The sequence below is a fragment of the Sturnus vulgaris genome, chromosome 2 (assembly GCF_052056855.1).
Source record: "Sturnus vulgaris isolate bStuVul1 chromosome 2, bStuVul1.hap1, whole genome shotgun sequence".
In the NCBI taxonomy this organism is placed as follows: domain Eukaryota; kingdom Metazoa; phylum Chordata; class Aves; order Passeriformes; family Sturnidae; genus Sturnus; species Sturnus vulgaris.
Window position 1 is genome coordinate 22320448 of NC_142244.1, and position 26861 is coordinate 22347308.

General features: G+C 38.4%; 1 protein-coding gene across 6 annotated transcripts in view; it reads left to right on the forward strand.

Annotated features, from left to right (window-relative positions):
- Positions 1-647: 647 nt before the first annotated feature.
- COL8A1 (collagen type VIII alpha 1 chain) overlaps positions 648-26861 on the forward strand; it is an 87915-nt gene continuing 61701 nt past the window's right edge. For all 6 annotated transcript variants that reach the window (XR_015801181.1, XR_015801179.1, XR_015801180.1 and 3 more), the window contains exons 1-2: positions 648-758; positions 17049-17175. The gene's annotated coding sequence lies outside the window, so the exon portion shown is untranslated. The remainder of the gene's footprint in view (positions 759-17048; positions 17176-26861) is intronic.

A 26861-nucleotide genomic window follows, 5' to 3' on the forward strand; every position in this document is an offset into this window, starting at 1 on the left:
ACCACCAGGAATGCATATTCTTACTGGTTTGTCTTTTAGGCTACATTTGCCTTTTGAGAATACCAGCTGGGGAAATTGTTTAGAACTCAGACACAGTGAACAATAAAACTGCTCTAAACTGTTAGAAAGTCAGTGTGTAGATGGAACATGTTACAGCTTGAGTCAAGAAAAAGCTGTGTAGCTCAGCAAAACAGAAACTTAGTAGGGTTCCAGAGCTGAAATCTAGTAGACGTTTGGAATATAAAGGAAGTTCAATCCTTGAGAAAATAGACAACTTCAAAGATCAAGGGGCTGATTCCTCATAGCTATCCTTTTTCAGAAAGGGAAACACTGACCTTTCTAATAAAGACTTTGCATTAGTATCTCACTGCCACAAAAATCATTCCAATAGAAGAAGTGAGACCTAGTAGCATTGTAACTGCAACTGGAATAATTCAGAGATTCAGATTTAGAAAATCTTTAGTTAACTACAGATTTACAGAAAAAACAAAGCAAAATAAATCCAACACTATTTCTCATGTATATGCCATCCAGCTTGCTTATCCTCCCTCTTTCTGTCCCCAAAGAGCAAAAACTCTACAATGCCTTCTGAAGGCTGTCTGCCTGCTATCCTCTCTGCCCACCTACCGTAGGGAGCAGCTCCTCCCACCTGCACATAAAAGCCAAGTGCATGCTACCAGCAGCAGATCAGAGCACTTTCTCAGTCCTCCACTGTTTCGAGCCAGTGATCTTCTCTCCTTGGATCTTGTGTACTCAAGGTAAGATTACTGCTACTTCAGGTTTCTGTTCTAACCAGCTATTGTGAGGAAGTCTTAATGTGAACTCTAGCACTGCCTTGCTGGGTGGTGCTGGCTCCCCCCGCCTTTTTTTTTTTTTTTTCAGATGTAGTGTCATCTGACATTTAAGTTAGTAACAGTCTGTTGTTTTAGCAGTGAAATAAAAACAGACCTTGCTGGGAAACACTGTGGCTGAGAAAAGGTCTTCTTTCTCTTTCTGATTGATTTTGAAGAGATTAGTATACCCAGACCAATTATAACAATTTATTATCCCTCTTAATAGTCTCCTTCTCAGTCCAGTCAAAGTTATGAAAAAAAAGTAACTGTAAAGCTTCCTTAAATTCTGTCTTAGGAAAAAAAATGCTTAGTGCTAATTTAAGGAAGGAACTGGGTTTTATTGCTAATATCATTTACTAGCCAGACTGAGACAATCTTGGGATTGAAGTGCACCTTCAAAGGTTTCATTGCCTTTAATAAAAGTGTGATGGAACTTAAACCCTCACAGAAGCACAGTAATAAGACTGATGGAATTAATTATCCTGTACCAAATATGCTTAAAGTAGATATTCTACAAGCAAAGTTCTGTTTCTTGGAACAACAGACCTTGTGTCTCTATGAAACTTTTAAATCAGCTTGTTTATATTTTATCTGCAGTTTTCCTACATAGGCATTTCTAGCATTAGAGGAAGGAATAGTTCAGTGCCTCAGAGACAGCTACTGAACAGTAAAAACATTTTAAAGTGGTTTCAAAACTGTATTTGCTTTCCCATCCATGGATCTGTCCATCCTCCCAGAGATGAATCTATTAGTGACCAGTAGCAGTTTTTCACATTGTGTGAGTCAGTGCACTTTTAACACACAGTCACCTGTTTAAAGAAATTCCATCACAGAAATCCTAATCCTACAGTGCCTCTCTACAGTGCTCAGAGAGGAGAGAAAGTATGAGCTTCCAAAAGAAAGAAGAACACTGTCTGTAAATACATAATACATTCTTCAGTTAAATAGTGATATTTTCTTCTTAATGTCTAATTCTCTTCCTAAACTGAGTCTTTTTTTGTCTTTCACAAACAGAAAGTCTTCTTTAGAAAATAATTATGTCCATATATAACTGTACTCACATTAGCTGCAATATTTTAAGCTATAGCACTGTATAACAGCAGAACTCTGCTCCAAGTACCCTTTTCTGCAGACCGTATCTAAGATTTTTTCTGATTTTATGTTATCTATTCTAACTCGTGGGGAAAAAACCACTGCCTTCAGCTATTTGCCTGCAAGATTACATAAGTATCTTTCTAAAAAACCCAAACAACAAAAATCCAAAACCCGAATAAACGGAACTATTCGAAAACCAAAATACAGTGCTTTCTATAGCAAACTTACAGTAAAACTACGCAACTATGTTGCAACCAGGTAATTAATAAAAATTGTGCATAGAAGACAGGAAAAGAGCCTAATGGTTTTCCTCATAACTGGCATTAACTCTGAGCTACAAAATTTTATTTCTTAGTTAACATCTGATTTTTACAGCAAACCTCTCCTTTCCAAAAAACACCCCTGTTGCAAAACACAGATATGTGATTTTAAGTTCAATGCGTACAGAATTTAGGTCTACAGTGTGGAAATAAAGCCTAATTTGTTCATACAGAATTTTAGTCTATCAGATAAATCAAAATTTTTATAGAGCAAATTTCATGGAGGAAAAAAAGATTGCATTTGCCAGAGGAAATGTATATCTAGCAAAATACCTTTTATTAAAGTCTGCTGTGAAATGTAATGTTTTGGCATTTGAAAAATGGATTTCAGGACATATTAAGAAAACTCTATTCAAAGGAATGCAACTAATTTAGATCAGAATCTCCTCTGAGCAATTGCTCTCTTGGGCTGAGTAGATAATTCAGCTTAGCATCACTTTGCAGCAGGGGATGAAGGGAAACTGTATCCAGCAGGTCTCCAAGAGAACTCAAATGTCTAGGAATGCATTTATTGACTTCTGTGCTCATCTGAAACTCCCTTTTGCAAGATCAAAGCACACTGATATTAAAATAAAAATACTGCACTTTTGTAGTAATTCTGCAACCTGAATTAAAGAAAAAAAAGGGGGGGATCACTGGGAGAGCAAGGAATTCAGATTTTTTGAGTAATGATCATAACATTAAAAAAAAATAAAGGGAAAAAGACTATATTCATTTTTTCAGCCACAGACCAGTTAAGTGTTAAGCAGGGATGCTAAGCCACTTCTCCTGGCAGTTATACTTTGTTTTTTTAGGTGTTTATTTAGGGCAGTAGTATCTACTTAAGCCACTAGTGTAACTCCCAGTGCTGTCTAAAGTGCTAGACTAGATACATAGAAGCAGAGGATAAACATATCACTGTCTGCTTATCTATGCATAGTTCTGCCACTACCACTGCTTGGGAGAAATTCTTACCTTCAGGAATTTATTTTCACACCTCTCTGTAGGGAGAGATTATGTTTTCCTCTGGCCATGCTGTCACTAAATATATTAAATATTTTACTCGAGGTCACAGTAAAATTAATGGCAGAGTGTCAGATTTAGCTTCTCTGGTTTCCAGGCCAGCACTAATCCCACACTTCGTTTTGTATTCAGCCTTATGAAGTCCACCCCTTTGTAGCTGCTCTGTCTTTGACTCTTTAGGGCTGAACAGCAAGGAGAATTCCAGTGACAAATCTTGAGAGAGGTAATTTATTCCTAACACTTTCAAACTTCCTATGAAAGCCTTTACAAACCCCTTAACAAGACTTACAAATAAATCATTCTTGGAGGGTGTAAATAAACAATGAAAAAAATAAGCAAGCGCTCATCTCTTTCTTACACGCTATGGTTAAAAGAGACCAGCCCAGTCTTGGCAGGCTGAGGAAGCACAGATCCACTGCCATGGACCAGAAATGATGGGCAGCATCTGACTGTAAGAACTCAGTCTTGGTAACTCAGCAGCAGTAAAGAGTTCAAAGAGAAGCTTATAGGGCTTAAGCAAAATTATTGAAAGGATCTTGTAGGGGACATTAATATTGATCTTCCTTTCTTTTCTACATTCACTATCATGTGCCACTTCTATAAACATCTATGATAAAACTTCATACCCATTTAAACAAACAAACAAACAAGCAAGCAGACAAACAAAAGCCAAAGCCCCAACCACCAGCTTTGTCCTATGCCTCTAGTTCTTAGTGTCAAGTTAATTTATGAGGGAACAGATTCAAAATTGCTCCTGTGACCTTGTAAATACTGCATTTCAAAAAAACCCTCAAAACCAACAAAACCAAATTAAAAAAAAAACCACCCCCCCCCAAAACCCCACCAAAACCAAAACCCAAAAAACCCCACCTCACTTAACACGTTCCAGTGCTCAATTTCCAGCATTATTACCCTAGCAATGGAGGCCTTGCCTCTTAGTCTTAACTTAAAAACTACAGGTAAGCATACATTGTTCATAGAAAAAGTGATGGACATGTGAGAGGTAACTGGAGGACTAGAAAAGGAGCCATTAATGGTCATCTCACTATCTGCCACAGAAGACAATTTTTATATGTCTATGAGCATATTTGCATGGCAGAATTTTCTGCCCACTTTTTCTATGTCTTGCTATGTATCTCAGGGGATGTAAGGTTAAGTCTTATCTCTTAAGCTAAAATATATCTGTATGTTTTCCCTTCCTTCTTTTGCCTTCCAGTTATTGTAGGCTGTGGGTTCTTTCTTTCTACAGGGAGATAATTTTTAGTTTTCACTACTGTCATATTTCTAAAAGAGCAATGATTCAATGGAGGTAATGTAGTGAAGAACAAGACAAAAACATTTGTTTGTTCTGCCTCTCAAAAAATTAGCAAATAGTTGTACTTAACTGTACAGAAGTTCCTTATTTTTGCCACTTACACTTTCTAGAGTTTTATTCAAGTGTTGTTGCCTTTTTTGTGGCTTTCCCCCTGCAAAAGTTGTGAATGTATGTATGTTCAGAAAGATAATGATGAGTCCTGGTTCTGGAGCTTTTTGTTGGTCTTGAGCAATAACTGTGCCTCTTCTCCGTAGTCACCAGTAAACAATTATGGTTGCTTTCCCTGCACTACTGAGATGTTGGATGTTTTTCTGTAATTGTCTTGATGTGTAATGAATTTAATGTCTCATAATTGCACTGCAGGGAATTAATACCACTATGGTCTTGGGACATCTTTAGGTGATTAAAATTTAATGCAAGTCCATATTTTATAGCAAAAGTAAGCTAAATATAAGTTTGTTGCTTATAAGTGGCACGTGAAAGTGTTGAGGGGTGACATTAAGTGGACAAGTTTGTTGCTTATAAATGGCACGCGAAAGTGTTGAGGGGTGACATTAAGTGGACCCTTATCAGAAGGGAGTGAGAATCAGTGCCCTCTTTTGGTTATGGAAAACACATAAAGCAGCCCTATGAGAGTGTTTATCAGTTCCCTCTGCTGGATACAAAGCCCAGGCCAGATGAGCAGCTGTGTTTGCGGAGGCAAAGGTCTGAAGTTCTATTCCCAGTGCTGTGAGCCTGTGGTGAACTGATTACTGTGGTGTCTGTGCACGCCTGTGGACATCATTCTTTATGGGTTCTCATCAACAAGCAAACTGAGTTCAACATGAGGGCACTCAAAAATAATATGGACTTCCTGGTAGGTAAGAAACTTCCCACTTTGGATATGAGAAGCTTGCTGGCAGCTGTGCCATTCATAATTCTACACAGCTAGGGCATCCTTCTGTTCTGCATCACATCCACACCTTGCTTTTTCCACCTCTTCAAGACAAATGCGTGTGTGCACTCATTACACTCATTTTAGAGACATTTGGGCTGTTAGCACAAATATTCTTGGCAATCCTGAAGTGTAACACTTCAAAATATCAGCTTCTGAGAACTCCACATTTGCAAGTAAGGAGTAAATGGTACCAAAAAGAACACTCCAACCTTAAAAAAACAAAACAAAAAAAACCCACCAAAGCAAAACTAACAAAAACCCCACCACAAAACGAAATAGAAAAAGAAGCTAACTACTTCTTTTCCATTCCTGTAGGAAAAGGCCTATATAACCTGTTTACACAACTGGAGAAAGAAACAGGGCATAGAATTTATGCAGTCACTTTGAAATAAAGTTGAGATAAAAAAAAAAAAGTACTGTAAACTTAAGAAAGATATTTTGTTTTAAAAAAATATTCACAGCACTAAAAGTCGCAAACTCCCGGATCAGCTATGCCAGTTTACTTCAGCTCCTAGGAATCTATCATGGCAATACATAGGATGTATTAAAGCTATCCCATTAAAGGGAGAATGAGTCAAAACTAACAGCCTGACATAGCAGCTATCAAAGGTATATTAAAAGCCAGAGCTTTGAAACATCTGCAGCACATGTTTCCTGCTAACTAAAAAAGCAACCACTCTTTCCAGACCGACATACTGCTGCATTCTTCACTCTGAAAGTAGCACACTGTGGATTTGCATAGGGAACTCCAACCAAATCATTTGACAATTTTTGCAACAAAAAATTCTGGAAAGAGTTTCTAACAAGTTTCTAACAAAACCCCCTCTTATTACATGAGAAGAACACATGTATGTAATATACATATGTTCTGGAATGGATGCTTACTTTGCCTCTCCCTCAATATAATTTTCAAAGGGACAGAATGGAAGGTGGCACAGCCCCAAGGACACACAAACCAAAGATAATCAATTTACCACTAACGAAATCTAGCAGTCAAGTCTGGTTATGTCAGCACATAACTCACCTGTGTTCTGCCCTTCCATTCTTCCCACTACACATGGAGTTCCAGTGAATGCACAGTATCAGAACAAGAGTATTTATATTTCTTGGAGACCAGAAATTCTCTTTCAGCTTGCCTTAAAGAAAAACAGCAACAACAACAATAAAAAAGGTTCAGATATTTCCTAGTATTCCTTTTTAAATGAAGTAGGTGATCTTAGTTGAACTCTCAGTTGATGGATATTAATGTAAAACACACAACTGGGACCCTTGTTGGCAAATCTCAGCAAAAAGTCATGAGGTAGTTGCTTTAGGTCAAAGCTGTGCAATAAAAGCAGGCGTGTGAGGAAAGTTTATGTTGCCAGCATTGATAGATCCGCCACCTGCACTATAGATGAAAAGCAGATAAGCAAAGAGCAGTTAAGGAAGTATATCTCACAAGCACTAACATATTTTAGAAAATGAAGGGGAAAAAAAGACAACATTCAGTACTTATTTCTTTTCAGTCAGGGGCTTGAATTGAATTTACCATAGTAGCACGTCACATTGTTTGCTGCAGAAAAATGCAAAGCTTAGGCCTTTAGGAGTAAGTCTCTTGTGCTTTACTGATTCCAAAAATGTCAGTGCTTGTCAAAGTGTTTCTGAAATAAAACCAAAACCATGTTAATAAAATGAACTTTCCAAGACAATGCTGGCCAAAACTGATTCTTAGATTTCTTTTCAGTAATAAACTGCCTCTGTGGTTGCTGAGTTGATAGGGAGAAGGATTTAAAGGATCAAAGCCAAGTTCTGCTTAACTCAGGGTAAAAAAAAAAAAGAACACTGAAACAGAACACAAGCCCTACAGTGAATGGACAGACTTTTGCTGAAGGTGGGCAGAGCTTAGCAAAATCCAGCTATGCTTTCAAAAATGGCTGTAATCATTATTTGGCTATAACTGAAGATATTCCAAGACTGCATTCATTGCGGGTACACCTTGTGATATGCTGCTGTAGATTACTGGACAAGCCTCAGTATTTTAATATGTAATCACAGACTGAATGTTATTTCAGAAGAGCTACCCTGCCTATTTATTAAGTAGTAATTGCATAAGTGAATTCACAACAGGAAGGATTCTGTCCCATCCTATCCCTGCTTTATGGATGAAGAGCTCAGAAACTAGGCTGCAATGAAGGCTGAGGTGTTAATGATGAACTGAGTTCCTGCTGCACACACAGGGTGCGTGCAAAGCCAGGCAGTGAAAGCTCCGGGCTGTTCTGCCGGATGTTCCTACAGGTGCAGACACAGCAGCAGTTCCTGTCTGCCACGGAAGAAAGTGGTGCCATAGTTGGACATTCTGTGTCTGTTACGGGAATTCCTGCTGTCCTTCAGTTCAGCCATCCTACCTAAATTCAGGATGTCTATGCAGTACAGTCCAAGCTGCCACTGCAAGGATGATTTTTTAGCTTTTATGCTTGGGAACTGTGACAGACTATTATTATCTATTGGATATCTGAGCATTAACTTATTACATCAGGAAACATGGAGCACAGTTTCAGGATTGTTCCCTAAGCTGGCATTACTAGTCTCAGCTAAAAACATTGTTCATACAGAAAACTATATGTTTAGCATTCAGTCGTCATACTTGATTAAAGAGTAATTTACAGGAGTTTTTTTTTTAATGCACTGATATGGAATTATCAGATGGCTTTTAAATTTTAGTTTAAAGGAAATTCATTTGTCTCAGGTATGTCACCTTCATTCCATTTCGATTTTAGATTGCTCTTACGCAACTAGCTGCAAATACTCAGTGTCTAAAATCCAAGTGGTGGTGGTTAGTTCTGGCATGTAATTCTTATGGAATATTTGTGTTCCATAGTCAGGACAAGATAGCTCTTTGATTCAAATTTCAAGCACAAAAACTACCTTTCACTGAGTTCAGAATTCACTTACAATGAATATTTTATATTATTCTTTGAAATACCCTATTTTCAACATCACATATCACTTCTATGCTAGACATTGTCAAGAGCTCAATACAAAAGGACTGACAAGCAAAATAAATTCAATTTGTGACTGCTCAAAGGCATTTTCTCTGCTACATGTGCTTCGAACTTTCTACTAACTGCTTATCTCATGAAAATAAGTATTTAAAAAATAAGTAAACAGAAACCTATTATATTTTCAATGCTCCACTTGCCAAGCACGTTTCAAGAGCAGGATTTTTAGGCTGATGGGCATTCACAACATACACACAGCCTTACCCTTCAAAACAATGACTGCAGCTGAGACCAAGAGCTGTTCCTGCAATTCCCCACAGACCTGAAGGAGACTGAGGAAGAAACATGCCACTTTCTGGGGGCACTCAGTATAACTGACCTCAGCTTGGGTGCAGCAACCCTTCCTTCCAGCTTCTCCTTCTCTGCCACCAGACATGATGAGGAGAAATATTTTTGCTCTCTCAAAATTTCTATTTTATCTCTCAAAATTATATTTTGCTTATAAATTGAGAGAGCTTCAGGAAAACATGAAATGTTGTATCTAATGCCCAAAAGCTATCAAGATAGCAGGAGTTTGTGTCTGCATTCTGTACATTCTGCATTCTTTGTGTCCACTATCAGTGGGCATCCTTCCCAAGCTTTGTTAACCTCGCCCCAGGTCTAAGATGACAGAAGCGTGTGAAGGCCTAAACCTTAACATCAAGGCCTAAGCCTTAACAAGGCAATTCTAACAAGTAATTAGTTTTTCTATCCCCTGGCCATCACTTAGAACTTGCTTGTTAGCTGTTCTCTGTTTTGTGGATTAAATCTCCCTTCTTGTTGATTAGGCTTGAAAGTATACAAAGATTAAACATTAAAGAACATCCTTTCTTAAGAAAATTTTACATGTTCCATGCTTTGCAACAAGCGGATTGCATTTAGCAGCGATTGAGTTGTAATGGCGTTGTAGTCTACTCTAAAACAAAACCAAACCACAGGGCACCCTGAGGGCTCCACCCTGCTCCACGGCCATTACCTGCAGGTAACACGGTCCTGAGGAAAGCTGCCATGGTTCGGTGGGGTGGTGACATCTCACCCTCACCGGGCTGAGGTGACAGCTCTCCCTCACCAGGCCGTGGTGACACCTTACCCTCATCTCGCCATGGTGACAGCCCGCCCTCACTGGGCCCTGGTGACATCTCACCCTCACTAGGCCCTGGTGACAGCTCATCCTCACTGAGCCATGGTGACAGATCACTCTCACTGGGCCCTGGTGACATCTCACCCTCACCGAGCCATGGTGACAGCCTGTCCTCACCGAGCCGTGGTGAGGGCTGGGCCAGCCCAGGCATGGCCGTGGCTCAGGGCCCCTGTCAGTCAGGCTGGGCCCCCTCGCCCTGGAGCACCTCTCACCTCCTGTGGCGGTTGTGGTTCCCTCACACTCCAACGTCAGCGCCATTCCTGCACAGGGGTAGTGCACAAAGAAAACTCACTCACAACCTGCGCCTCCCATTCCCAAAGGAGATGTGAGGGTTGAGGAGAGCAGAAACTCCCCACAGCTCAGTTAGCTGAGGAGCATTTATGGAAACACAATGCATTTAATGTTTCTTGGGTTTCAGAGACACAGCGCTGGGGCTTCGCTTCTGCGTGCCAGCCCTTGGAGCAGGATCTGGGCAGCATTAGCTCGCACAGATGCTGGTGGTGCTGGAAGGCCAAAAATGAAGGGGCCTTGGGGTGGGGGGTGGGGGGGTGGCGCTTCACTCTCAGCTGGAAAGAAGAAAACGTCGCATCATGTGAGGGAAGGCTGCTCAGAAAGAGAAGGAAGGCTGCTCCAGCACACACTACAGGAGGTTCAGGACCTTTCAGATTTCCACATCTGGAGTCAAAACTGAAGCCACTGTAAGTTAAAAAAAAAAAAAAAAAAGAATTTAATGTTCTTGAATCTTTAAATCCAAGAACTCCACCTGCAAAAGTATTGCTGTATATGGGTATCTAGTATAAGAGTGACCAGTCCTGTAAAATTAAAATTCTAAACCCTCAGAAAAAATTCTAAACCCTCAGAACTCCCCCCAAAAATACCAAACACTTGGGTGGGATGTGAGGAAAGAAATACCATGTGAGGAAAGAAAATTATAAAACTACTGTACTCAACAGGCAGGGAGTTGAGAAGGCAAACAGCTGAATGGAACAGCTTCATCATTTGTTTCTTTACAATGTATTCTCCTGGCTCTGCTTTGTTCAGCACAAAGGTTTTTAAGGCTGAATTCTTTTATCTGTATGTTACACCCCCTAGAATGGTGAAGCCCTGACTCATGATCAAGGGTTTGAGACAAACAAAAAACAGCAGCTCCTGAACTTGAAGGATTGTAAATTAGAGCAGAGAGCAAACATAGAGCAAAGCTGACTCCTGGACTCTTGCTCCAGTCACTTTAACACAGTCCATTTTACACAGATGATTGGTATGTCTGGAAAGACACTATGCTACAAATGCTTCACCTCCCTTTCCTGGCTTCAGAAGCATCCAAGAACCTCACACACAGCAGGTTAATAAATTTATCCTTCCAAGCACCCTGGCAACATCACTCTCGTTTTAGAGGAAATTGAGGCACATAGAAAGTTGCTGGTGTAGCATTTCAAAAGGTTGCTCCTGGCCAGATTCTCAAGTGTCTTCCCATCATGATGGGAGCTAGATGGAGAGTTTGATTCCCATATGGGCACCTCAATGAGAAGATTTTCATGAGTGATCAGCACCCAGTAGCTCTCACAATGACACTTGCAGACAGATTTTCTAAGAAGTTCCTTTGATCATCTGGCTACTGCCTCAGTGGAGGCAGAGAGCTTATGAAAAATTTGATCCCATTTGTGGGTGCTGAGCATTTCTCAAAATTCTTGCTTAAGTGACCTGGCCAAGGATGCAGACTAAAATCTGAGCAGAACCACTTTGCCTAATCCCTAGGCCAGTGATTTAACCACAAGTGTATTCTTCCATCTTCAGAAGAGAAAGAATAGACACTAGTTAGGGCAACAATCAAAATGCCAACAGCCGCTGGTATCCATGCCTGCCAAGAAAAATGCCCGGATACTTGTGGGCAAACCAGACAGCCACATTTTGGTACTTTCCTGAGAAAGAATTATTTCTAGTAGCAGTGACAGAGTCTGGCAACCTGGTTTATGCTCTTTCCAGATGTACCTCTTTCTCTCTGGGCTAAAACATTTGTGAACATGCTCCCAAAACAGGCACACTCTTCAAAAAAAGCAGCAGCTACACAAACACTGTCTTGTCTCCATGATTCTTAGAGAGCCAGACACGCGTGGGCAAGACAACATTATTTTGTGTAATGATTAAGAAGCAGTGATTGTGTCAGTGAAGCTTCTTATTTTCATTGAATATTTCATTCATTTTTGAACATAAGCAACCACTTAGCTACAGTTGTGCTAGATGCAGAGGAGGAAACACATGCTATTCTTGGCCGGGCTTTACCTCTGTGGGAACCAACCTCCTTAAAGCAGCCTCTGTGCACTGTATGATTTAGCAACATGTATGATTGTCCTGAACCTCAAGCAAGAATCTGAGTACCAGAAAGTGTAAATGTGCACAAAACCCCCAAGCCCCAACCTGGATCCTCTATTTTATGCCCTGTTTGTGTGGGGTCCATTTGCAAATGATTTTCCAAACCCATGAGCTAAAGGCTAACTTAAAAATTCTTCTTCAAACTGACTATATTAATTCAGCTGCCAGTTGAGATGCTGCTGTCTGTCACTCAGCAGCAGCTTGTTGGACTGTCTATCATAGGACTCCATGTCAGAATCCAGCTTTCAATAAATGCTCTCTGTCTCACCTCTGTCCCCAGCTTTCAGACCACCTCCCAAGTAAGTATCTGATCAGTCTGGAAATATGAAGATAAGGCACCCAGTCACTAGGATGCTTTAAGGGAGCACAGATATCGCATGGTAACTATTGAATGAAAATGTTTACAGAAAAATAGTTTTGTAAAACAGCTCAGACTTAGCTGTTGCTGAATGTTGAGCTCCAGCTTCAAGCTGTATAAGCCAAAAAACACAGCTGTATCTTTTCTAGCTACAGCTAAAACCAGCAAAGTGTACTGGAAAAACCTTTTTGGGGGAGGGGGGGAGGGAGATACTTTCCTAACAGAGGATTACATCTAGAAGCAAGTGTGAACATTTTTCTGCTCTGCTGGTTCTATACCTGCAATAGCACACAACATAAGTGATGTACTTTGGTTTGTACTTTGATTTTTGAATGGCTGCTTTCATTTGATTATTACATCTGCTGCAGTAATTATTGTAACATCTCTTGTCAGAAGCTGGACTTCACAGCACTGCCCCAGTCTAATAATATAGCCTCAGCTTTACAAACAGAAAAAGTGAGGCAGGAAGGGATAAGCTCATGAAGCACATTTATGCAGGCCGTTAACTGCACATGCTTTGATGTATGTTGTGACCTTAAATGTTAGAGGAAATACCACTGGAGGAACTTGGTTTCTGATTAGCTGTACTGTGGGCCTTATGGTTTTGTTAATAAATTCGTCACTACAGCTTTTCACTTCTTCTATCTTGCAGATTTTTGTTTATTTTAAATTCTCTTGTCTAAGAGAAACCAAGGCATTTCAGTGAAAAAGATGGGGTCAACTGAGGACCCAGGTGAAGAAGTCTATCTTGGGTGTCACCTCCTGTAAACACCAAATCTAGCAATAGTTCAAAGAAATGTCTTAGTTCAGAGAGCAGTGAGATAATTAGGACACAGCTTGCTGGTAAAGGATGGAGAGATGTGACGCTGGAGCAGAGGTACCAGAAAGGACCTGTGAAAAAGGCTGGCAGGTTTGATAGTCCAGCCTGATGTGCCTTTGGAGCAAGAGCCAACAGGAATTCCAGTTGTGACAGGAAGGATGCTGACAGTAAGCAAGGTTGATCTGCAGAAGATAGACCCTTCTGTGCAATTGGCTTACTCTGGAGTCCAGGTCTTGGGAGAGTAGGGCTGTTCCATTTTGCTTTTCAAGCTATATATATCAGCACTGACTTTTTCTCCTGGTCTTAAATGTAATTTGGGGCTTATGTCTTTTGTATTAACAAGGTAGCACAGAGACTTAAAGATAGGATAATCAACTCCAGATAATCAGTCTGACTGTGAGGTGCTGTTACTCTGGGAAGTCTGTTTCTGTCAAAATTTGTCAAGAAATGCACTCTAAGAATTGGGAGACATTTTCTTTTACTACTAATGCTTACATTTCCACTAGGAATCTGTAGTTTTGAATTTACATATTCTGAGAAAATGTTTTGCTTAGAAATTCCTGTTTATTCCTTTGAGAAATAATTGGAATTACTTATTAAATATAATCACTTGGAATGGCAAGAAAATCCACTGTCAGAAGAGAACAGTCAGCGTTTCCCAAATCATTCCTCTGTCTGTGCCCATGAAAACGATCACTTGAAATCACTGCCTGACACAGGCCTTGTAAGAACCGAGACCCATTTTTATCCCAGACAAGCATTAGAGAAAACTGTACTTCAGGAAACTACACAAGGCAGCCTTCCTAAACTGAGTAGTTTTCCAGCCTTTACAGATTCACCCATGACAAAGCAAAACAGCCTCTTGACTGTATTTACACAGCTAAATAAATAACTTCTTAAGTGTTAAATGTCATTGTGAAAGTAAAAAGATGAAATGTGCTGTATATCATCTCTACAAAACCAGAAGTAGTTATATTATAAATAAACAAGAGTTTGCTTGGTATTAGGGACATAGGAAATTCCATTCAAGAACAGACAAATGGCACATCTTGTCTGGTATCCTACATCTGGCACAGGCCTACAACAGATGTTTAAAATGCTTGGCTCCCTTAGTCCCACAGTCTCTCCTGTTCCACCTGCCACCAACATTATAAATCACAGTTTTCCTAACCTCTGGTGAAAGTCCCTTCCCTGCTCACTTGCATAATGTGGAAGGTGGAAGCAAGGGCCAAGGGAATACATATTTGCCCTGTGTAATCCTTATTGCACTGTTTGGTACCGAGTTTGCCCAAACTGTGGTTCTGACTGGTGCAGAACATGTAAGGTATTGCTGCCTGTGTTGCCCACGTAGCCAAACAAAGCAGCTCGTAGGTGAGAACTGTGTTTGGCTCCAGGGAAAGGGAGGAGCGAACTCCTTCTCACCCTTGTTTGCACACAGGAGCCAGCACAGCTACCACTGGCCTGTTACTCATCAGCTGCCCTCTTTCTATCAAGGCACTGCCTCTTCATTGCACCCTACTGTTCCATGACATTTATATCCTGGTGTTGCTCTCTTAGTAACTTCTAAAGTTTAATGCATGATGACTGAACATTAAATGAGTTTATTGTCTATCAAGCAGAGTTCCCTTTTGTCCTTATTCCAAAGGCTATTAAAACATGGTTCTTCTACTCAGTAGGCCACTTAATGCAGGTTCCCCTCTTTAGGTGACTGGTGCTTTTAGGCATTGTCATCAGTGTGACGTGCCTGTATCCAACAAAACACCCTGACATTCTCCCTTAATAGAAATGTTACTTTTCACAGATGATCTCCTTCATAACCAACATTAAACTCAATGGTGCAGTTGGTTAAAGGCCTCTAAAAAAGGCAAACCCTGTGCAAAACCCTCTATTACCCTGTGCAATATGATAGTATTTTAAAAAGGCTAAAGACAACCTATGACTATAGGTAAAGCAACCAGCTAGGCCAAAAAAAAAATTGCATTTGAAGGAAAATAAATGTGTGCCCCTCAGTTTGAGCATATTGTCTCTACAGTTGCTCAACACAGCTTTTAGAGACTGACCTAATAAATCTTTACATATTAATAAGGGAAAACCGAATCCTGATGGTGTGCAAGGGCTGTTGGATACAGTTTGATATGTCAGTTTTCTCCATGCTCAAGGATTTTCTAATTTTGGTTCCATCCTCCTGAATATAACTTTCAGTGTCAAAGGTCTGAATCCAGAGCAGATCTTTGATCAAGCTATCCCAAATCTTGTATTCACAAAGGACAAATCTTGGCCACATCAATCTGCTTGAAAGAGTGGACATATACTAAAGCTGCTACAGTACCTAAAAGTTTGCATCCTTTAATATATTCCAAACTGATATTGCATTCAATGAGGCTCAGTGTAACAGGAGCCCTGTGACTTTCTGTGACTTCTTTCCTGTTTCACAAGAGCAATGACTTTCAGAATATTCATCTTATTCCAATCAGGAACAGTCGTAGAGGTTTTTCAAGGCAGACAAATGAGTCAGCCACTTGTTCCAAATAAATGGAAATGGTGTTCCAAGTTTCCTAGACAGCTTTAAAAACTACATACAGCAATTCAGATGCTTAATCTATTATGTTCTACATCTCACATTCAAGAGGACACAAAATTGCATTCTTTTTATTCCAGATATAGATTGTTTTGTCCACAGCAGTCCACAGCCACCTCATTTTGTCTCTGTTATTAACATACATGCTGGCCACCTTACTCATGCCATTCCCAAGAACACAAGTAGCACTCTTCAGAGCAAAGAGAAACTGCTGAAGTTCCCAGACTGCCATGGATATCCTAAACAATAGTGAACCAAATTTCCTAATGTCTGTGATTGCATTTGCCCGTTTGTTTAACAAGGATGTTAATATTTTGCTTTCTGAGGAGAAATGTTGCAAACCTCAATTAATATATCCATTACAAAAAGGGCATGAATTACAGCTTTAACTGTGTAGTAAAACATAACATCTGCGTGAATAAATAATTATAAGGAGATATATAAAACTATAAAAATAACTTCTTTACTGCAAACCTTGCCCTAACAAGAAACATAACTCCTTCCTCCCTCAAGAAATCTGAATACACTGACTCATGTCTTTGTTTAAGTGTCATGGTAAATTTGTTCTTTTATAACATGTAGTAGTTTAGCTTTGAACTTCTGAGTTTTGGAAAAGGCAGAGCGGAAAAATATTTTCATGGGAGAGGAGTGCACATTCCAGAGCTGTCGACTGTTACTCGTTTATGAGGCAGGGGAAAAACTACTTTGGTTTTAGGCTTTGGTTGATGCAATTTGTTGTCTGGTATTTTGTGATAAACCAGAGTTTACACTGTAAACTGAAGTATTTCAATCTTCTCTCTCATCTTTCCAGCTTTTTCTTTTTCAAAAATCTGACCAAGTTTGAAACTGACTGCTGTTGAGGAGAGAAAAGTTAGTTGTGTACAACTAAAAATAATGATCCTTTGTAATATACAAAGTAGTCCAGTGAGAAAATAACACATAGTTTTCTGTGAATTATAAAGCTGCACCAAAGCATACTGGAGGGATGCAGATGATATTCCTCATAAAGCCAGAACAAACCAAAATGTAAGCCCTTCATGATGCCTTTGTAACCCGAGTTTTAACAGATTTAAACACAATTTTCCTGGGCTGTTTTGTGTTTATTTCATGTATTAATGTCTGATTATATAAAAAATATGAAAATATGAAAATAAAATAAACTCTCACTAGCTTATTTATTCAAGTAAAGTAAAAAATATCTTTTTGCTCTCCTGCCTCTTTGAAGGCTATTAACATACATTCTTTCTTCCTTCTCTTTCTAGAAAAGAAAATGCAGATTGTCAGAATCCTTCAAAGTTGATACTCAGCACTGTTATGATCTCTTCATTACTGGATGTGGAGTCTGGATATCAGAATTGGTATAGTGAAGTACTCTCCTATTAGACTGAGGTAATTTTCTGACATAATTAATGAAAAAGTCTAATGCTAATGAACATGTTTTTCAAAGTTTCATTTCCTAAGAAAAATTATCACCATCAAAAAGGATCTATCTTGTCAAAATTCTTCAGAGATAAAAGGTAGAAACTACATGAGAATGCTAACCTCTAGCCAGAGATGAAAACTTCTCCATTCACAAAGCCAGAAGATGTCAGGGTATTATCCTAGGAGAGGGAGACTTTGCCAAGGACAGAACTTCTTTTCAGACACCAATTGAGATCAGTTTCTGCTTATTGGGATAGGCATCCCTACCGTGGCCTGCTTCATAAATATGACTCACTTAGCAGGAAAACTGCCTTTCTGAAAGCCCACCAGTCACTGGTCAACAATGTCACATTTTCCCTCGAAAAAGGAACCGCACACAGCACAGGGCTGATGTAGGCACAGTGTGTTACAGGTACATGCAGCTTAGGATGCAGACAGGAAGGCACTCTGCCACAGAATTGTAGTAAAAAACCACAGACTAAGCAGGTGGCTCTGAGGCTTGCCCATAAGCATGCAGAGATATAATTAACTTCAAAACTAAGTTAATGTAAAAAAGATTTGCAGAAAGTATCTTTTCCTTTCCTGGCACATCACTAATCAAGATACTGTCAGTTTTCTGTTCATTGCCCTAATAGCATTGCACAACATTCATAGTGTATTAACATGAATCCTAAAGACTTAAATGTGTTCTCATAAAATCAACACTCCATACAAAAAGAAACAAAATGAAGAGCTAGGAGCACAAGAAGATCAGCTACAGGATAGATATATTCTTATAAATATATCTAACAAAGCTGCTGCAGACTCCACGTTTGCTTTCAAAGTAATGGAATTCCATTACAAAACAGTAACCAACATGGAACATAGTTCTTTGAGGTCATTTAAAGCTCTGTCTGTTAAGCAAATGATACTCCAATTTTATTTTTTTTTCCAAGGCTTCAAATTTCTTATATATTTTCAGCAATTTTTGTCCTATCCGTCTCCTAAACCAGCACTTTGGACCACTGAGAAATTGTTTGCCTAAAGCCAAAACTCTGATTTCAATACCTTTCTGTTATTAATATTCCTTAAGTTATATTTCAGCTTCCAGTCAAGGTTTGCTGCAACAGTTTCTCTTTTGATGCGAGTCCACTGTACAGTGCCTTGGATCTCAGCTAGAATGCACACCATGTCATGTGAACAGTAAAAAACAATATAGCTCAACTTCCCCAAAGTAGGTTGAATCAAGAGTTTTAAGGATAATCAAAACCATATTTTTACCAGCAAGCAGAGCCAGTAAGTCATTGAAGCCATAAAAATATATTCATATCCACATTGCACTTCATTAGAGAAAGAATCTCACACCCAGGAACACAAAACTTCAGAATACTGAATAATTGTGGAACCAAAAAATGGAAGAATACTGTGGTCTTTGCATGCGAAGTGCATCATAAAAAGGATTCCGGTAAAACAAGGTGATTCTTCAGACTTTGTATAAACTTTTTTATGCCTTTCTTAGCAGACATTGGGAAACTTGAAGGACTTTGTATGGAGCAGTATTACTTACAGAAGAATTTATTACTTGTATTCTTTAGGTGAAATTTACTTATATATGAATTGATATACAAATGCATGCAAGTATGAAAGGTCATATATGTTTCCAGAAAAGCCTGTTGCTAAAAATTTAAGACCACCTGATAGTCTGTGGTAATGTCAATAGATAGGTGCCAGTCAATTTAATATTTTATGTCAGCCGGTTAATCTACATCTGAGAATATATCTGTGTAAATGCAACAGTATGTTTCCTATAGATATTTATGTGCAAGTCTTTACAGTACTTGTGTCTAGACCGAATCTGAATTCAGACTGCTGTCACTGAAAGCAGAACCTGCACCTTTGTACAGTTTCTTTCATGTTTATTTTTATTTTAAATACTGGCTTTCTTTTCACTGCTAACTACAAAGGCTGATTTATCAATATAAGTGGAAGTTACTTGAACAGTAGCCAACACAGAACAGAGTCAATAGCAGCAATTCATGGCCTTTGCTAGTTTGTTGTAGTTTTTTTTAATGCTCAGAGCCCATACAGGCAAGAAAACTTTTCCATACTGGAGATGGAAATACTGCTCACCCCTTTGTAGAATACAAAGCTAAGAAGTGAAATCTAAATTATTTAGTCAAAACTAAACACTTTCCTCATCTCAGAAGAGCAGCACTGCCCAATTCAGCCAACCTGTGGCTACCTGAAAAAGGGAATAATTTGATTACCTGTGCCTGAAATCACACATTTTTAAGTTGTTCTAACCACAGTGTAGGCACAGTTTAACTGAACGATTTCACCATGCAGAGTTATTTCCCACGTTCCTTTGTTACTCCAGTAATGTAAAAAAATTCAGGAACTGGAAAGTCATATGATCCATAGAAAAGAGAATATTGTGGTTTCTAAGAAAAATATTTATTACCAAGTAAGCTATTTTGATTTATTAAATGATAGCTTCCCATCATAGTGTTTTTTGATATGGTGTTTGAAACCACAATGATTGTACAAAGCCAGCACCTTATTTGTTTAAAGGCACTCACTTGTGTTTTTCTTAATAGAAATATCAGTTCATGACAATGCCAGCTGCATAGAAGCTCGTCCAGGAATAAATTCTTGAAAAAATTATTTTTTTTCCTAGAGTGTCCATTAAGCCAGGGCAGGCACTGTGTCCCAGTGCTAGTCTTCTAACATTAGATTTATAGGATGTTATAATCAACAACAGGTGATGGGCAGCACTACATGCACAGCAAGCAAAGTGAAAAGACTGGCAGCTCAAGAGCCACTTGTGAATCATCAAAGCTTTTCCCTGGACAAACTCTGTAGTAAGCCTGATAGGTCTTCTGGCAGTTGTTTTGGGTTGAGTTCCTTTTGTTTGGTTTGGTTTGTTTGCTTGGGTTGTTCTTTTATTCCATCACCACCATTGATCCATTTTTGTATCAAAGATTAGGGACCATCTGTCTGTTCTTACAGTTGTGTAGCTTTTCCACTTCTGTGTTTGCTATCTATAAATGAGACAAATTATGCTCCCCTACTCACAGAGGAGTTCTTGGAGGATTACAGACAAGTCTACACAACATTTTGAAACTATGCAGATTTTTAAGAGACACTTGTGTCCCTATTATTCCAGCTCTTTCAAACATGTGTTTGTACAAATAACAGGAAAAAAAAGGTTCAAGACACACACATACTCCACTTTGATTTTAAGAAAATCTGTGCTTCAGCACAGGGCTAAAAAGGAGGAAGAAAGACACTGAGACACATGAATTGGCAAAACAAAAGTATGTCCCAAATGAGTTTTCATTTGAATAGCTAAACAAATATCTTTTTTTCCTTCAGTGTGAGAAGATAAACAAAGCAAGGTATGTTGGGAAAGGCAATGACTTTGTTTAACCAAGTGAAGAAGAACATACATCCCAAATCTACCAACAGATCTAACTTTTATGAATAATTCTCAATGTACTAACCTGATGTGATCATGATATTCATAATTATATGTTGTAACATATTGATTATAACAAAGGAGTACTTTATTTTAATTTAAAAACCACATCTGTTTTGGATAACCTACTGTATATACTTATGGACACCAGTAAATATTTTAAGTGCACTAACTGGTAAAAAGATATAAAAAGAAATATTTAAAAAGAAAAAATATTTAACAAGAAAACAATCAGTATTCGTACTGTAGAAAGGATAGGAGGTTTTTAATGGCATCTTGCTCATGGCAATATTCCACAATTTCCTCTACAAATAACTCTTATACATGAAATTAATTTCTGCGGAAGCTCTTTAATATTTTTCTCCCCTCTTTTCATCTTCCCCACCTCAAAAGACACTTGAATCCTTAAAGTTCTTAGCACTATTATATTAGAGAGCAATTACTATTATTCTAGATTTATGTTACCAGGTTGCCAACAGGACCACATGGTGCAGCAGTGAATTTATCCTGCTTGCTGCAGAGTTTGCACTTCATCAAAATTGACATAGCAGAGCTTATCTATAGCTGAGACAAAACGTGGCCCAGGGGAACACTTGTTACTCTGGGTAATTAATCAGAGGTGATGGGAAATTTTTCTTAGTATTCTTGATAATCTCTAGGGCATCATCCAACTGTGAAATTTTGGCCTTACTGAAGTGCAAAGCAAATTTCATCAGTAACTAGAATAGGCCAAGACATTTCTCACAAAGCACTTCACGACCTGGTGTCATCTGGCAAAGTTTCTCAGTACAGTCTTTTTTCAGAGCTGGAGCAGCAGTTCATTTCTATTAAATATTTCACATGCATACATTAAAAGTCCTTTCTTTTGGCAATCATAAGCATATTAAAGGTTCTGCACATTCTTTAGAGTAAATACCTTTTTAAAGGGCTTGAATCTACACTTAGAAAAAGTCTCTTAGCTCAGTGAACTGGCAATCACATCTTCAATTAATAAACTTGTGGTTTTGCACGGGCAGGGAGAAAATAAGAAAGATTGTCAAAATGCTTGAAACAGCCAGAAAACTTCCCCTTTCTAGAGTGAGGCTAGCCTCAAAGGTAATGTTTTTATTAGAAAAAGAAGAATCACTCCCTCCATCAGATGCTCAAACTTAGTTACATTACTGAAAAAAGAGTATCTTAAAAAAAAAAGAAAACCGAAACCAATAGCATTTTATTGTTGTGGTTGCTAGGCACAGGTTTTCAAATTCATTTATGCTGAGACCAAACAGAAATGTGTTGTTCTATCCTGAAGTGCCTCAGGATAGCTAAACTTCTACTGCATAAAAGTAGGAGGAAGTTTTAAAAGACTGAAATTTTTTTCAATTCAAAAGAATCTTCCCCAACCCAAAGGACTATTCAAACCTCAGTCAGGTCTCTTAGAAAAAGCTCAATGATTTAGACAAATACTAGACAGAGCTGAAACTGACTCAGCAATTTTATTTCCCTTTAGCTCTTCCAGATACAACTTTATTATTACTGACTGAAAATGAAGTAACATTTATTTCATATTTTTATCAAATATTCATTAATCTAGCCATTCTTGTCCTAAACCCAAGATTTTTTCCAGCTATATCTATTTAAAAGAACATTATTTCAAGAGTTATAATATATACAAAATAATTGGATCATGAAAGTTATGGTATATAGGACAGAAATTTACAGGCTAAATTTAACTGATGTTTCATTTAAGTGTGGTTTCAACATAGAGAACTGCTGAACAGATACTGATGGACAGGTTTATTGAAGCTCACAAAGAGAGCTGCAAGCTTCCTGTTCCTTTTTTTGACTGACCCCTGGCTCACAGTAAGTTTGTCTTGATTAAGAGCATACTGTGTTACAGATGGATGCTCTTATTTGAGTGTGTTGTACAAATTTCACTGTGGCAGGACCTAAATAAAAACCCATTTTCTGAAATTACTAAACAGCATCATGAATTCTAGCATGGATGTTTCAAAAAAGTTTGTTTCTCATTGTGATGACAAATACAAGCTCTCCATAATAGAGTCACAAAGGAATTAAAATTTTTATTAAATTAGAGAAAGTAACTGGCTGTCAGCATTAATTGCAGCCTTGAAAGTCTATCCTAAACAAGTTAGTGCAATGTCTTGGATTCAAAAGAGAATCGGTTCTCTTCTTTACAGGTAGATACTTGGATGTAGCTTCTTGATACTACTTCTTCTAAACAAAAGTTAATGCTGATATTTTGCTTTTAGAATGAGCTATGTCACTGAGTAAATTATGAAACAAGACATTTCTGGGGTCATGTTACCATGTGTGCCAAAGTCTACATTTGAAGTGCAGGACCTGGATGCAAGATCTGTACCCACACTCATGAGGCACATAACTTTCCTTGAATACTTCCACTGATCAGTGGCAAAGCCACAAAGCTTGTGTAAGTCTGAGTACAATTTTGGTGTGCCTCAATTCCTTTGTGTGAAAACACACTGGTGATACACTCCTTAATACAAGAGTTAGGATGATAAACTGGTTACTGTTTGTGAAGTAATAGCATGTTGAAGTCTGCTTAGCTCACCTCCCTGAACTCAAGGATAGAGCTACATGAATTCTATCTTAAAGAACTTACAGTCTTGCTGTTTAAGATATTCACATTGCTTATCTAATCTGTGTATGAGTCCTGAGATCTGATTCAGCTATCTCAGTCTGTGAATGGCTGGAATTAAAGCAATGTAATACATTTCACAGCAGGGACAGAATTAAGTATCTCCCTGATACTTCGTTTAATATTTATGCAAGCGTACACGTGCTTATATATAGAATTTCCTTAGGAGAGAACTAAAATCAAAAGTCACATAGAAACAATACAAACTACATGTACTTGAGCTACAGAAATAAGGGAAAGGTAAGATGAAGGCTCTTTGCACAAATAAATTACCTTAAACCTTGTAGGCGAACAGCACAACAAAACCCATAAAATTTCCAATTCAGCAAAATTATCCTTTCTATTTCTGTTCCCTTATTAAATGAATGAATACTACCAAGCCTGCTAGAGACATAGGTGGTGTATGCTTGTCATGCTAACTAACATTCAGATAGATACTAGGACACTTGCTGTGTCCCAGTATCTGTATGGATATATCAGGAAAAATCTGTGGTAGTGGGAGAACGAAGGAAATTCAAAGTCTTTTCAAAGATTATTATGCAAACTTTACAGATTTACTTGCACAGAATTACTCATACCACACCACCAAACAGTTGAGTATGACTGCCTCCAAAACTCTGCAGATAAACACTGTAGAAACAAGCTGTATCTGTATATATTTGCCTGAGTTTAGCAACTACACCTAGCTACAAATTTTGAAAGTAGGTTACCGAATATGCTGTACCTCAGACCTGATGGGTTAAAGGAAATAATTATTAATATAATTTTTTTCTGAATAAGTAATTCCCAACTTACAATATTTTGGAAATTACTAAGAAAAAGAGCAGCTAAAGAGATCTGGATTATTCATAGACTTAGACAAGATGGAAAACAATGAGATCATCCATCTCATTTTCCTGCTGTTCCCTGCAGTACATTTTCTAATGCTTAGTTTTTGAAGTCCCTTGAGAACAGAGATTCCAGCATTTCCTTTGAACACATACTGGCACACTCGGTCAGGTAGGTTCATCCTCCCTCTCTTCAATCAAGCATTTCCTGTCTCTTCTTATTTCATTTGCCACTCAAGAATTCTTCCTCCTCCTTAGTGCCAGGGCCTTTCAGGAATCCAGAAGGGACACTGCCTACAGGTCACAGATATTCCCAGAACATGATATTCCATAGTAAGGAAACCTATAGCAGACAATTTTAGGAGAACATTCTAGTAGGCTCCTTTTGCTGGTCCTTGTGTGCCAGCTGGGCAGTATGCATCCGAATGGTACTTAACCACCTTGGAACATTTTCAGTTCTTCAGTGTGAACTTTGGGGAGAGTTATCTGTTAAAACCAGAAGTTGATTGCTTCACATCAGGTTAGAAGGACTATGAGAAAACATCCTGTAGTGAAAAATAAGTACTATGTCACTAGTGATTTTTCCCTTTAAATAAGTGGACATAAGAAATAGGCCTGAAGAAAGCAGAAAAATATGGAGAAAAAACATTGGCCCAGTAGTGACTGAATATAAATCTATGTGTGCTGGATGGATGTGCTCAGCAGAGTATCACATATAGGTACAATATTCACAGTCATGCTATAGACACAGTAGCCTACAACAACTCATTCCAAGCAGTTCTGTTATTGACAGAGTAGTTGTGGGAAAAGATTTATTTCCACTCAGCAGGCTGTGTGCAGACTCAGCATTGTGAAATCCTGATGTGTGTTTGTGAAGACATCCATCTGTAGTTCCTGCAAAAGCTGGTGGTTCCTAAGGAACCATGGACCAAATATGGCCTAAGGGTTTTAGACATCTGGAGAGTCAGGTCAAGACAGGAATTTAAGTGTGGTTTGCTGAGTGGAAGTGTTAAACTTGTCAGATTGAGTAATACAGTCTTTTAATCTGAGCAGTCCAAGTCTGCTACCTTGATGACAACATTGTACTACAGGTCATGATAAATGTCATTCTTGAACTGGAGGTTTAGCTTTGTCTTGAAAGTGCCTTGCCAGAGTACTCAGGGATATTTTCTGAGAACAACAACAAATCTTAAATATCTTTTTGTTCTTCAGATTTGAGCAGGTGGACTTCGTAGTCATTGGTCTTGCAAAACAGTTTGCAGCAGGGAAGGATTAAGTTTCCATTACCTAACTCAAGACTGGCCAAATATAAAACAAAAATGATGAAAGAATTGGTTGTAATTTGGTCTGGGTCTTTGGAGGGATAGAAATATTCTTGGATGTGTCCTTTGTTTTGACACATTTATGCCGATTAAAAATGGAAGGGCAAAGTTGGAGTATTATTTCCTCCAAACTGTCTCAGCCCCACTTTGTCATAGTGTCTCTGACAGAATCCCTTTGACAGTGAAGGAGCTTTCTCTTTTAATGTAATTGTTCTCGAAGGTGCTTCTACAAGTAATTTGTGGAAATCTGGAAAGTATCTATAACTTGTAACTTATACAAGGCAATGTAATTTTAATAAATCTTTTGCTGCTTTTCTAGGAAAAAAAAAAAGTAGATCCAAAAAAGCTGCATCAGTACCTTATTTCAATTAAAATTCAGAGACTTAAAGCAGTGTCTTTTCTTTCATTTTTTACTGAAATTGTATTGGGTTCTGCTTACTTCAGCAGCATCAATTTCAGGAATGAAAGGTAATTAGTGAGAATAAAGACAAACACATCTGGAGTGAAAAATAAATAGGCTAAAAGTTAGATCTTTTTGTACTTCAATTGAAGAACTGTAAGAGCATTCAAAAAGGAGAAAAGCAGAACAAAAGTCTTGTGAAGTGCAAGACTTTTGTCCTGAACTACCAAAAAATGGATGATCATCAACTGATATCCAATTTCTATTTTAAAACGTACATCAGCCTTAAAAAAGAGACTTTTAAAATTTTGATGTGAGTAGAAAAATATATACTTGTTGCTTTGAAAAGAGGAGAGAAAATAATTTAGAGTGTTTTGTAGTGCTGAATTATTAATTAGCAACACAGTAATCATTGGTCCTACCAGCTTCCTGCAATGCTTCCTGCTTCAGAGATCCACTCCCTGGGAAGGGACAGTGAAGTTCCATTGGGCACACCTGTGCAGCTTCATTTGGTGGTAAATTTAGGTTTTCAATTAATTCTTTCCTAGTAAACTGTGGAAAGGCAGTTACTGGGAATGCAATGGAAAACTTGTCCCATTTTAGTGGGCAAGATTCACCCATGCCACAGAATGACTGTCCTAAACTAAATTTCAGTCTGCACCCTGATAGGAGGTAAAGAACAACTATCCATCTCTAGTGAAGGTTATATTTGTGGACAGGATTGCAGCTTGAGCAAGCCTCCTCCTGTTAGGGGTCAAGGCAGTAGCTTCAGGGCAAAGACAGCACAGTAAGATCAACTCAATATTTGGGATGAGATTGAAAAAAAGAAAAAACATTTTATATTGAATCAACAGTCACAGGAAGTGCGAAAAAGAAAAAACAAGGAACACCCTCTTCCTTAGAGCTGTGCAAGGAAGTTACCATCTGTAGTGTTTCCAGTTATGCAATCAAATGCATGGTTAGTCATAAAACTTACCAAAACAAGCAC